The following is a 13,415-nucleotide window of genomic DNA, read 5'->3' as shown; positions in this document are numbered from 1 at the left end:
AACATAGTATCATTTTTACAGATCTTTTTAAATATAGAAAAAAGTTAAATATAGACAATATTTTTAATGTACAATTATAAAATTAAAAATATTCAAATATGATATAATTATTAATTTTTTGACACTGCATACAAAAATATTTTAACCAAAAAAAAAATTGTACAAATATATCCTACAAAAATAATGTCAACAAATTGCACCAACTTTAATTTAAAAAACTTTTAATTAAAAGAAATTTTAATAAAAAAACAAATAGCATAAAGATAAAAAAAAGGAAATATTTTGTTAATAATATTAAACTAATTTAATAATATTAAACTAAAAACAAGAAGTACAATCAAAAGTTAAATCAACAAAATTAAAAATTAATATTAAAAATGTAAAAAATATTTGAGATGATAAAATAGTAATAAAAATAAATAATGAAATTGATAATACGAAACTGAAAAAATGCTTACAAGATAGGTTGCATCAATCATATGGCATTTATAAAATGAAACTTACGTCCATATAAAAATAGTTAGCATTAAAGGTTTTTCAAAGAAAGATCAAAGAATCTTTCAAAATAAATAGGTAATTATCTAAAACTTCAAAATCAATTTGTGATTGATGAAGACAAAATCAAAGTACAATATATAATGGAATCGAGATACTCAAAAATAAAGATTATTTTTATTGAAATGACGTATTTTATTTCATATAATTATTTAATATTGGATGAAAAGAATGCAAAGTGTACAAAGATTTATACATAAACTGCCAAGTATTTAAATAAAGACTGCAACATCAGAGTCAATGAAATTAAATATTTAGGAATAGATAATAAATTAAAATCTCGTCTTAGGTTTACAATCAAATTAATAATAAAACATTATTTAACTTCAAAGTGTTAATATCCTAACAATATTTCTGGTAAGCGCTACGTAACGATGACAGTAACCATTAAATCGTTATTGTCACTGTTGCATAGTGCTTACTAGAAATGGGTAGAACTTAATGAGATACAAGTAACTGATACAAAATTTTAATAATTAATTAATTAGTTAAAACTTATTGTTTTTGCACTTTGAGGGAACTTATTACAAAAAAGTATGAAAAATATTAAAATTTTATTTACATGTGTAACAAAGGAAAAATTACTGCATTATTATCTTCATATGGCAACAACATTGATTTGCATTTAATTTCTAATAATGAATATATTTTTAACGACTAAGTTTGTTAAGGCTTACAGTATAAATACCTAGAATTGCAGAATCATAAGATGTCATAAAAAATGATTTTTTCTCGAGAAACGTTTGCCCAATAATACAAATAATATTACTGCATTATGTTATTTTGCATACTTTAACAATGTCATTATCAAATATTTGTGCATAACAATCAGCAGTGCTTAATTTGAAAGTACGGGATTTTAATTTTAATTCTTTATATTTACCTAAATAATTTGATAATAAGGATCCGTTATAATGTTCTTTGGCGACAATATTGTTTTCAGAGTAATTTTCTAATCTTGGAATATTATTATATTCGGAAACACGACGTATTATTTGTTAAAGTGGTTTTTTTTTCTTGTCATTTTTTTTTTAGTTGTATCATATAATTCCCGAACGAGAAAGCTGAAAATTCATTTAAATTGCCAAATCGTATGACATCCTCACGTATGTGTAACAAAATATTTACATTATAACAAACAAAATCTTGACTATAAATATTGATACTTGTTTCAACAAAGCATTTTATTAGATTTTTTGCTGTAATTCACCATATCTATTCTTTTGCAGAATTCGTTACTACACTGTCAAGAAATGATAATAATTATTTTTTGAAAGAATTTGTTTGAAAATTACAGGTCCTATATATAATAGCACAAGTTTAAATTCCGTTGCCTTGAAACGAGGACATTCTTCAAGCGATCTACCTTTACGTAGATATTCATCAGGAATATATTTATTTAAGTTTTTGATTTTATTTAAAATTGATTCTACTTATCCATATGAAAGCTTATATGGTTGTTTATCCAATATCCAACCATATCTTTCATGTGTAATCAATATTTTCATCACCCCCAGACAAATAAGATGCACGTAATCTAGTATAACACCTTTGATCATATGAAAATTCGTCAAAATGGTTATCCTTTTGTGGTAATCTTCATCATGTTGTTGTCTAAATCTGTTCTCTTTATAATATTTGTCTCTGTGGAAAGCACAATACATTATTAATCACACAACCTTCCACCTTGCATTTAGTGCAGCTATAATAACCGGTATGGTTTTTTATATTTAAAATATAAGATTTAGCGCGCATATCACATATTATTACTTTTATTTAAAAATCATATTTTTGATTATTGATAAAAATTCCATTCGTGATCAAGTAAATTGCTTCATTTACAAATTCTATTAAATATTTATTCGGGTTTTTCGGTTTACCATTACCATGATACAGGGCTACCATTAAAACATATTTTTTCAAAACTTCAATAGATTTTATTTGAACTAATATTGGCCATAAACAATTTGAACTGCTTTTACTAATAGGCAAACCATCTATATTTACGGCTAATTCAAAAGATGTACAATTACGAATGAATATACCACATTGATTAATTATATTGATTGACTGTGCAATCCCAAAGTAATAAAAGGAACCGGTGCTCATTTTTATAGAAATAAGATTGCTTGGAGTAAATAACATTGTTCTCGGATCTTTTGGTAAATTATGAAAGGTAAAATTATTTTCATTTCGGAGAGTTTCTAAGAATTTTTTAAAACTATTTTGAGTAATATTTTCCTCAATGACCCATGATGCTAATTATTTTCGTAATGATATATCTTTATCTTTTTTTTTGGCACAAGTGGATAAATCATTATTATTATTCATTATCATTCTCTATCATTATCAACGCTATTTAAAGATAACGTAGAATTATTTAAGAGAGATATATGATTTAAAAAGCTTTCTTCGATATTGTTGACATGAAAATTTAATTCAGCGACATTTTCGCGAATCTCTTTACTTAATGATACATTGGTTGGCTGAAATCCAGGACTTTGTGTATCAATATTCACGTTATTTATATCTCCACCGATACACTTTATTGCTTGAACAAGTAATGTCGGTCGATTCAATTGGGTTAGTATGGCTTTGTAATTCAATTAAAACCAACGATGCTTTCACATTCGCCACATTCGCCAATTTTTCGATTGAAATGTCTCTTAGTCCCACACAGCACATAATAGCATTTGAATATTCTATATTCATACTGTGAATTGTGAATATACGTTATATATGTAATATACTAAGAACATTCCTATAACGTTTCTTGTAGTCTATTATTTCTCGGATATTCTCAGGATATACTTTTGAGTTACGCAAATTTATTTATTAGCAGATATATTAATTTTATTTGTTAAAACATTGTTAAAACCCTGTGTACATGTTGATATATATATGTACATGTTGTGTGCGTGTGCGCGCGCGTGCGCATAAAATTATTAGAATCATGAAGGTAAAAGACAAATTCAAAATTGTGAGTGTAAAAAGAATACTATAATTAATAATAAACAATAAAATATATATATGTAAATTTAAATACAAATAGTAGCTTACACTGTACGACATGTGTTTTTCGAACAAATGATACATATTAATGATTAAACACATACATAAGATTAATAGATATAATATTTAACACATATTTTTAAAAATTCCAGTCTATTTAAAAGAATAACAAAAGACTTATAATATTAATTTGTACTCTTTTCGTTATTTGCTTTTTTCACAATACAATTGAATATAAAAATGTATCTTCATAATTGTATATTAAATAGTATTGTAACTTAGAAATACAACTAAACACAAAATTTAATTTTAAAAATAATGTTTATCTATTGTAATATATAAAAACATAAATTTTTATTATGTTAAATATAGTAATTTCGGTCGATTCAATTGGGTTAGTATGGCTTTGTAATTCAATTAAAACCAACGATGCTTTCACATTCGCCACATTCGCCAATTTTTCGATTGAAATGTCTCTTAGTCCCACACAGCACATAATAGCATTTGAATATTCTATATTCATACTGTGAATTGTGAATATACGTTATATATGTAATATACTAAGAACATTCCTATAACGTTTCTTGTAGTCTATTATTTCTCGGATATTCTCAGGATATACTTTTGAGTTACGCAAATTTATTTATTAGCAGATATATTAATTTTATTTGTTAAAACATTGTTAAAACCCTGTGTACATGTTGATATATATATGTACATGTTGTGTGCGTGTGCGCGCGCGTGCGCATAAAATTATTAGAATCATGAAGGTAAAAGACAAATTCAAAATTGTGAGTGTAAAAAGAATACTATAATTAATAATAAACAATAAAATATATATATGTAAATTTAAATACAAATAGTAGCTTACACTGTACGACATGTGTTTTTCGAACAAATGATACATATTAATGATTAAACACATACATAAGATTAATAGATATAATATTTAACACATATTTTTAAAAATTCCAGTCTATTTAAAGAATAACAAGAGACTTATAATATTAATTTGTACTCTTTTCGTTATTTGCTTTTTTCACAATACAATTGAATATAAAAATGTATCTTCATAATTGTATATTAAATAGTATTGTAACTTAGAAATACAACTAAACACAAAATTTAATTTTAAAAATAATGTTTATCTATTGTAATATATAAAAACATAAATTTTTATTATGTTAAATATATTATATACACACGTGTGTGTGATTCCAGAATGGATTAAAACTAAAAATATATTTTTTTATTCATATATATCACATTATTGTAATTATATAATCATTGCAACATTGCAATATAAATAAAAAATTTAAACAAAAAACTGCAAAACTTTTAAGGAAATTAAATATTGACATAAAAAAACCCATAATTATTTAAACAATAAGAAAATTAGATAACATCTACAAATTAAATTGCTCAAGTTAATGATTTATAGAATATATAAAACAAAAAATAGATTAAATCATATATACTGAAATAATATATAATAATAATACTTTGATATTATGCATGTTGCGATTGTTAATGAGTCAATTTTCAGTTGTTTCAACTTCTTCAGGAGCTATATTTCTATCTTTATTTTTATTGTTAAAGCGATCTTTGCATCTTACCAGCCACGCTTTTATAAAATATATTATGTCTGTACACTCTTGAGTCTTCTTGTTAAGTCGTACTGCAGCTGTAAATATTTTTACAAAATATTAAAAAATTTATATATATATGTATATATTTCAAACATATATTACATAGAATATGTAAATACATAAAACTAAGTTATATGTGAACATACATAATTATATCCAGATTGCTTTGTTTTCTTTATTAATCTTACATAATTTAAAGCTTTTTATATTAACTGAATTTTTATATAAACTAAACTTGAATTAAAATTAGAGCCACATATATTAATGCTAAATATGAGATATAAATATGTGCCGATAAATAAAGGATATCAAAACATGTGTGTTACGATGCTCGAAACGTGTTATGATGCTCGAAAATATGTTATGCTCGAGACAAAAATCTACTTTATATAAAAGATATTTATGATATTATACGACATTTTTTTATTACGCACACACATGTGTGACTAATAGATATTAAAGATATAAAAACTCTATAGTAATCTCTATTCTTAAGAGAATTATAACATGTATTATATAAGAGAATAAGAGAAAAGCTTTTATAAAAATAATTTGATTAACTTATAAAGAATAATAGGTGCCAGAGCTAAATTTTTGAAAACTTTCTTTTTTTTTGGCTCCTTCCCATGAATAGGACATGCCAACTTCATTCGTAAAAATATGATACATTATCCTTCGTACAACTTCTTTTACAGTACATCCTCCAATACGACTTAAATTTTGAGCCTAATAAAAAGATCATTATTTAATTATTTATTTATATTATTCAACATAGTATCATTTTTACAGATCTTTTTAAATATAGAAAAAAGTTAAATATAGACAATATTTTTAATGTACAATTATAAAATTAAAAATATTCAAATATGATATAATTATTAATTTTTTGACACTGCATTTTTTTTTAGTAGAAAGATATTTTAATTTCTCTTACCAATATTGTTTTATTCTCGTTAGAACTCATTAACCAATTTTCTAATTCAGCCAAAGAATTATGATTTACTGGAAACGATTGGATAATATCGGGAACATTATTACATACAAATGATTTTTGTGATTTATCTGCTTTATCTTTCAGTAGAGCATTAATAATTTCAGAAATATCATCAATTTTCAAACTGATAATGTGCAACTCTCTCAAAACTCGTTTTTCAAATGCTAAAATAAATATCATTATATTAATATATAGCAATATTTTTTTCCGGGATCTATATAATTTCGAGATTCTATTTATTATAGTATAATAAATTATTAAATATCAAATATACGAAATATACCTTTCTCACTAATATTTGGTTCGAAATTCGAATCAAGTTTATGATGTACCAATGCAGTTTTTACTGTAGTGTTATTAGAAGTAGAAGTAGTAGTATCAGAAGTAATATTAGTAATATCTCTGAACTGATTATTTTTATCAGTATTATTTTCTACTCTCATTAATTTTATTTGTTAAAACATTGTTAAAACCCTGTGTACATGTTGATATATATGTACATGTTGTGTGTGTGTGCGCGCGCGTGCGCATAAAATCATTAGAATCATGAAGGTAAAAGACAAATTCAAAATTGTGAGTGTAAAAAGAATACTATAATTAATAATAAACAATAAAATATATATATGTAAATTTAAATACAAATAGTAGCTTACACTGTACGACATGTGTTTTTCGAACAAATGATACATATTAATGATTAAACACATACATAAGATTAATAGATATAATATTTAACACATATTTTTAAAAATTCCAGTCTATTTAAAGAATAACAAGAGACTTATAATATTAATTTGTACTCTTTTCGTTATTTGCTTTTTTCACAATACAATTGAATATAAAAATGTATCTTCATAATTGTATATTAAATAGTATTGTAACTTAGAAATACAACTAAACACAAAATTTAATTTTAAAAATAATGTTTATCTATTGTAATATATAAAAACATAAATTTTTATTATGTTAAATATATTATATACACACGTGTGTGTGATTCCAGAATGGATTAAAACTAAAAATATATTTTTTTATTCATATATATCACATTATTGTAATTATATAATCATTGCAACATTGCAATATAAATAAAAAATTTAAACAAAAAACTGCAAAACTTTTAAGGAAATTAAATATTGACATAAAAAAACCCATAATTATTTAAACAATAAGAAAATTAGATAACATCTACAAATTAAATTGCTCAAGTTAATGATTTATAGAATATATAAAACAAAAAATAGATTAAATCATATATACTGAAATAATATATAATAATAATACTTTGATATTATGCATGTTGCGATTGTTAATGAGTCAATTTTCAGTTGTTTCAACTTCTTCAGGAGCTATATTTCTATCTTTATTTTTATTGTTAAAGCGATCTTTGCATCTTACCAGCCACGCTTTTATAAAATATATTATGTCTGTACACTCTTGAGTCTTCTTGTTAAGTCGTACTGCAGCTGTAAATATTTTTACAAAATATTAAAAAATTTATATATATATGTATATATTTCAAACATATATTACATAGAATATGTAAATACATAAAACTAAGTTATATGTGAACATACATAATTATATCCAGATTGCTTTGTTTTCTTTATTAATCTTACATAATTTAAAGCTTTTTATATTAACTGAATTTTTATATAAACTAAACTTTTATATAAATTTTTATATAAACTGAATTACAATTAGAGCCACATACATATATTAATGCTAAATATGAGATATAAATATGTGCCGATAAATAAAGGATATCAAAACATGTGTGTTACGATGCTCGAAACGTGTTATGATGCTCGAAAATATGTTATGCTCGAGACAAAAATCTACTTTATATAAAAGATATTTATGATATTATACGACATTTTTTTATTACGCACACACATGTGTGACTAATAGATATTAAAGATATAAAAACTCTATAGTAATCTCTATTCTTAAGAGAATTATAACATGTATTATATAAGAGAATAAGAGAAAAGCTTTTATAAAAATAATTTGATTAACTTATAAAGAATAATAGGTGCCAGAGCTAAATTTTTGAAAACTTTCTTTTTTTTTGGCTCCTTCCCATGAATAGGACATGCCAACTTCATTCGTAAAAATATGATACATTATCCTTCGTACAACTTCTTTTACAGTACATCCTCCAATACGACTTAAATTTTGAGCCTAATAAAAAGATCATTATTTAATTATTTATTTATAAAGATTTTCTGAAATTTTATTGACATCACGAGCTCGTAATTTATGAGGTTGTTTACCGTAAATCCATCCGTATCGTTTATGACAAAGAAGTCTTTTCATGCCACCTAATAAGAGATTATGCATATAATCTATTGGTACATTATCTATCATATTAAAGTTTGGTATATCTAACAGTATACTTGTACCAATATGATGCTCTGGTTGAGCAATAGTTCTAAATGAACTATCGGTTCTTTTGTAAAAGCGCTCTGTTTCAATAAAACATAATACATGATTAACTATTTCACCCTCTTGGTTACATCTTGTGCATGAAAAATGGCCTGTATGATTTTTAATAGCTAAATGACACAGAATTATTGTTGATTAATGCTGAAGATCGATTTATTTTATTTGTAAGCTTTCTATAAAACTTTATTTTATTCCTTGTCTCTAATTTATCCATGGCCAAATCTAGGTTAGAAAAACAAGTTAAACACGTGCTCGAATATCAAGTTAAATATAATGGGATACTTGCTTTAAAAATGAAAGTTTTGTCTAATAGTTCCACAAACACAATAAACTAATACATAAAATATAGAAATAAATATGTATAATGCACCAAAACAACACTGCAACGGAATTTTGGCACGGAAGAATACAGACCAGTCGATCAGTGCTGTATTGCCAGAAACGGATCCCGGCTCACACGCACACAATCAGAAAATCTCGTACCTCTGCGCAGTATATGTACAAGGTTCTCTGATTGTGTGCGTGTAAGCCGGGATCCGTTTCTGGCAACACAGGATCAGTGTTGCTATCGTCGACATATAGGACGGTATTCATAGTCCATTCTTATTTCAAGACTATCTTAAATCTTAAGTAATGTCTTAAGATGCTAATACGGCTCTGTGATTGGTTTATGACATCTTAAGATTGTACTTAAGATGTCTTAAATATAAGAACCGACTAGGGCTGCGTTCCACTAAACGATCGCAACGCTCGCAAGCATGATCTGTCTTTGTTTAACTTTCGATGAGAAAGAAGGATAAAATGATTTTACGAGCATTGCGATCGGCAGGTGGAACTTGTAGCCTATGAATACCGTCCATAGAAAGGACTGAGCATCGCGATAGACAAACTCGCGCTCGCTGTAGAAAGAGAGAGATATTGTGTGGGAGGCCTATGTTTGTCTCTTTTGCGCTAGCATCTCATTGGTAATTGCCTGTAGTGTCCGAACAAATGCAGAAGATATAAAAGCAAATATTTACGACTTATATACATAAGATATATAATACGGGGCAAAAGTTCCGGAACGGCTAATTATCTCATAAAATATTGGTTTAATGAGAAAATGTTTCAAACAAAAGTTGTAGAGCTTAAAAAATCTATTAACTGGTGATAATTACTTGAATTTTTGATTAGATACAAATGTATTTACTTATTATTATGTATCTATATTTCACATACACTGTACATACACAAACTGTATGTACATATAAAATACATCAATGAATATACATATTATATACAGCAAAGTATGTACATATTATGTATGTGCAATGTATGTATTTAGAGATTGTATAATGTATGTACATATGATGTGCAGCAATGTATATACATATTACATACAGTGGAGTATATACAAATTATGTATCTATATTTCACATACGTTGCACATACACAAACTGTATGTACATATAAAACACATCAATGAATATACATATTACATATTGTAATGTATATCCAAATTATGTACATGAAATGTATGAACATTCAACATACAGGATATTATTTTCATGTCATGGAAGTAAAATGTATATTCACAGAATGTCTAATGTTATATGGGTATATAGCAATGCCATTTTGGATATGTAATCTCCGTATTGCCGGCGCTGGTCTCTTCTGTTCTTTTTAGCTGAACTATCTGCATATATACTGAATTGATATTGACTGTACTACAGATATACAAGATATATATACTGATAATATCTCTATAATGTATTTTGTAGTATATTATTTATCCGATATTCTTAGAATATACGAAACTCATCAGTAATATCTGATCTACTTATCGAATATTCTCGAGATATACTAAAATTATCAACAATATGATTATATATTCTTGTAGCTTACCTCGAGAGCTTTCCAAAACACTATAATAAAGTATTATTTCATTAGGTACTTTTTGAGTTATTTTATATTTTAATCTTTGCCAAGTATTTGTATGTCACTTTAATTTTAATCTTTTTCGTTCCGGGCCTATCTGATAAAACTTATGGTTAATTTCAAAACAAGTCGATCAATTTGGTACGGGGCACTTTTAAACTCGAAATTGGTGATCGACGTGATCGACGTTATTGTAGTAAGGACTAAATAGTTTTATGATGTACTAATTGTAATAAAATCCGCAATATAATAGTACTATTTTATATATTATATATAATATTTATTTGGGCCAGGGGGGACATAATAGCGTAATTTTATGAAAATAAAATGCTTTTTAATTTTCTCGAGAGAGAGATCTTATAATATTTCTATAAATGCAAGATCGACTTTATGACAAATACTATTTCAAATTACAAATTCTCACAAACTGAACTACTTCTATGTACTTGGTTAGTTAACTTGATTTCATATTTATTTTTTATTTTTTATTTTTCAAAGGTTTTTATTTTTTAGTTATTTTTTAGAGAAAAATTATTTTTTAGTTTTTTATTTTTTATGAAAATTATTTTTCAAGGGAAAATTTGTTTAAAAGTTATTTTTTAGAAATAAATACTATACTTTTTGTTGCGTACAACTTAGGATTCTTTTTATATACTTGGCGTATTTTTTTTACCTTTGTGAGGTTTTTTTTAGAGGGATATCACTGCTTTTTGTAATAATTTTTTTTTTATAAAAAATTTTATCTTTGTTTTTTAGGGGTAAATATTAAACTTTTTCTTACGTACAACTTAGGATTTTTTAATATAATTAGCGTATTTTTTTTACTTTTGTGAGGTTTTTTTTTTTAGAGGGATATCACTGCTTTTTGTAATAACTGTTTTTTTATAAAAATTTTTATTTTTATTTTTTAGGGATAAATATTATAAACTTTTTATTGCGTACAACTTAGGATTTTTTTATATACTTGGCGTATTTTTTTACCTTTATTATTAATAGGGCCACCATACGAAATTTTCTGTAAAGATTGGACAAAACTTTTATGATCTGATAATGTCGCAGTTTTACATCCTTTCTGAATATTTTTCAATATACTAATATTATTAATGGATCCAAAAATTAAAGAATTAGGCTCACCGCACAAGCTTTTCTGTAACACGTTATATTATGTTAAGTACTGACTACAAACTCTGACTTGTACGTAACCTTAAACTTCAGTCAACGCACAAAGAAAATCGTAATGTAACAAGCTTGATGCAACGTACAAGTTTTGTGCATTGACTGAAGTTTAAAGTTGTGTATGAGTTTAAATTTATGGTCAGTACTTAACATAATGTATTACGGAAAAGCTTGTACGGTGGCCCTTAGAATCTGGTAACTATTAACTGATATAGATATCTTCAATGTGTCTTCTCAATACTTTCCAGGAAGTCCATTATTCTTTATCAATATCACTTGAAGATGGAGAAGAGACTCGTCCCTCTTTCTCCTTGACTTTTCGCAAGATAATATCTGATTTTGTGTATTGAATCAAAATGAGGAGGAAGAGTCCGTTAGTAATGCTGAATTGTGATGCAGCTTTAGAAAATGTGAATCATATATGGAGGTGTCAACCACAAAATATGAAAGCGCTATTTAGGAAAGGTATTGCAGAGAACCTTTTTTTATTTACTATATTTAATCTTCTTTTTTTAAAATAAGTTGTATATATTCTTGATTTATATTTTACATATGGAAAATTCAAATATGTGTGTATATATATTGTGAGTATCGTAGGAATAATACAAATATGTGTATATATATATATTGTGCGTATCCTAGGAACAATATTGAGACACAAAGAGGAATATGCAAAAGCTTATGCAATCTCTCACTCTTTCTCTCTCTCTCCCCACTGATTCAAAAATTAAATCCAGAAATACGCACAATATGTATATACACATATTTGAATTTTCCATATGTAAAATATAAATCAAGAATATGTACAACTTATTAAAAAGAAAATTAAATATAGTAAATAAAAAAAAGATTAGGATTTTTGCAATACCTTTTTTAAATAATGCTTTAACATTTTGTGGTTGACACCTTGAAACATGTTTCACATTTTCTAAACCTGCATAGGCTTCTGTTAATCAACGCAGCTGCCAAATTATTATAAACTTTTGTACGATCCTCTAATAAAATCTGCAATTCAACATCATTAACCGACTCTTCCTCCTCATTTTGATTCAAACTTGAAATATATTTGTCGATGACAGATATTCTAATTCTCTTCGATAACATTATGTTGGAAAAGGCAACTCCATCCGAATAAACCATTAATTTCCATGTTCACGTTCCTCATTGGTTTAAAAAAATAAGTTTAACCATTATCCAAGAAAATAAATAATAATCTTTATTATATATATTATAAACAAAATTATTACCATATTTCTCTTCTTGACTAATGCTTTCTATTTCAGGCTCTAACTCTAATGTTTTTAATTCAATTGTATAAAATATTCTTGATACAATTTCCACAAGATTTGTTTTGTTATATTAAAGTAAACATGCAACTCATTGCTTAGCCATTTGTAAATGATCTAAAAATATTAATTACGCATTAATTACATCTATAAATAAAATATAAATAAACATTCACACATTTCCAGAACCAAAAGTTGCGAGTAAATCCAGATCCGCTTCATGTTTGTGGATACTACAGAACTGCTTCGATATGATTTTATTATTTGATTATTCCTTATGAAGCCAATTAATAAAAATGTGTATTCAATGTTGTTGTTTCTATGATGTTTTTAACAGAACTTTTATCAGATTTATTTTGCTACTTAACATAAACTCAG

General features: G+C 25.7%; 1 long non-coding RNA gene across 1 annotated transcript; it reads right to left on the bottom strand.

The window, feature by feature from the left end:
• Window positions 1–5,421: 5,421 nt before the first annotated feature.
• Window positions 5,422–6,648, bottom strand: LOC115245735. The gene is made up of 3 exons (XR_003885586.1): window positions 6,494–6,648; window positions 6,151–6,374; window positions 5,422–5,942 (listed from the first exon to the last, which is right to left on the bottom strand). It is a non-coding gene; the product is annotated as an uncharacterized LOC115245735 (long non-coding RNA).
• Between the last annotated feature and the right edge of the window lie 6,767 nt (window positions 6,649–13,415).

The sequence above is a fragment of the Formica exsecta genome, unplaced genomic scaffold (genome assembly GCF_003651465.1).
Source record: "Formica exsecta isolate Colony F162 unplaced genomic scaffold, ASM365146v1 scaffold1297, whole genome shotgun sequence".
NCBI classification, from domain to species: Eukaryota; Metazoa; Arthropoda; class Insecta; order Hymenoptera; family Formicidae; genus Formica; species Formica exsecta.
This window is presented reverse-complemented; position numbering and strand designations above follow the sequence as displayed.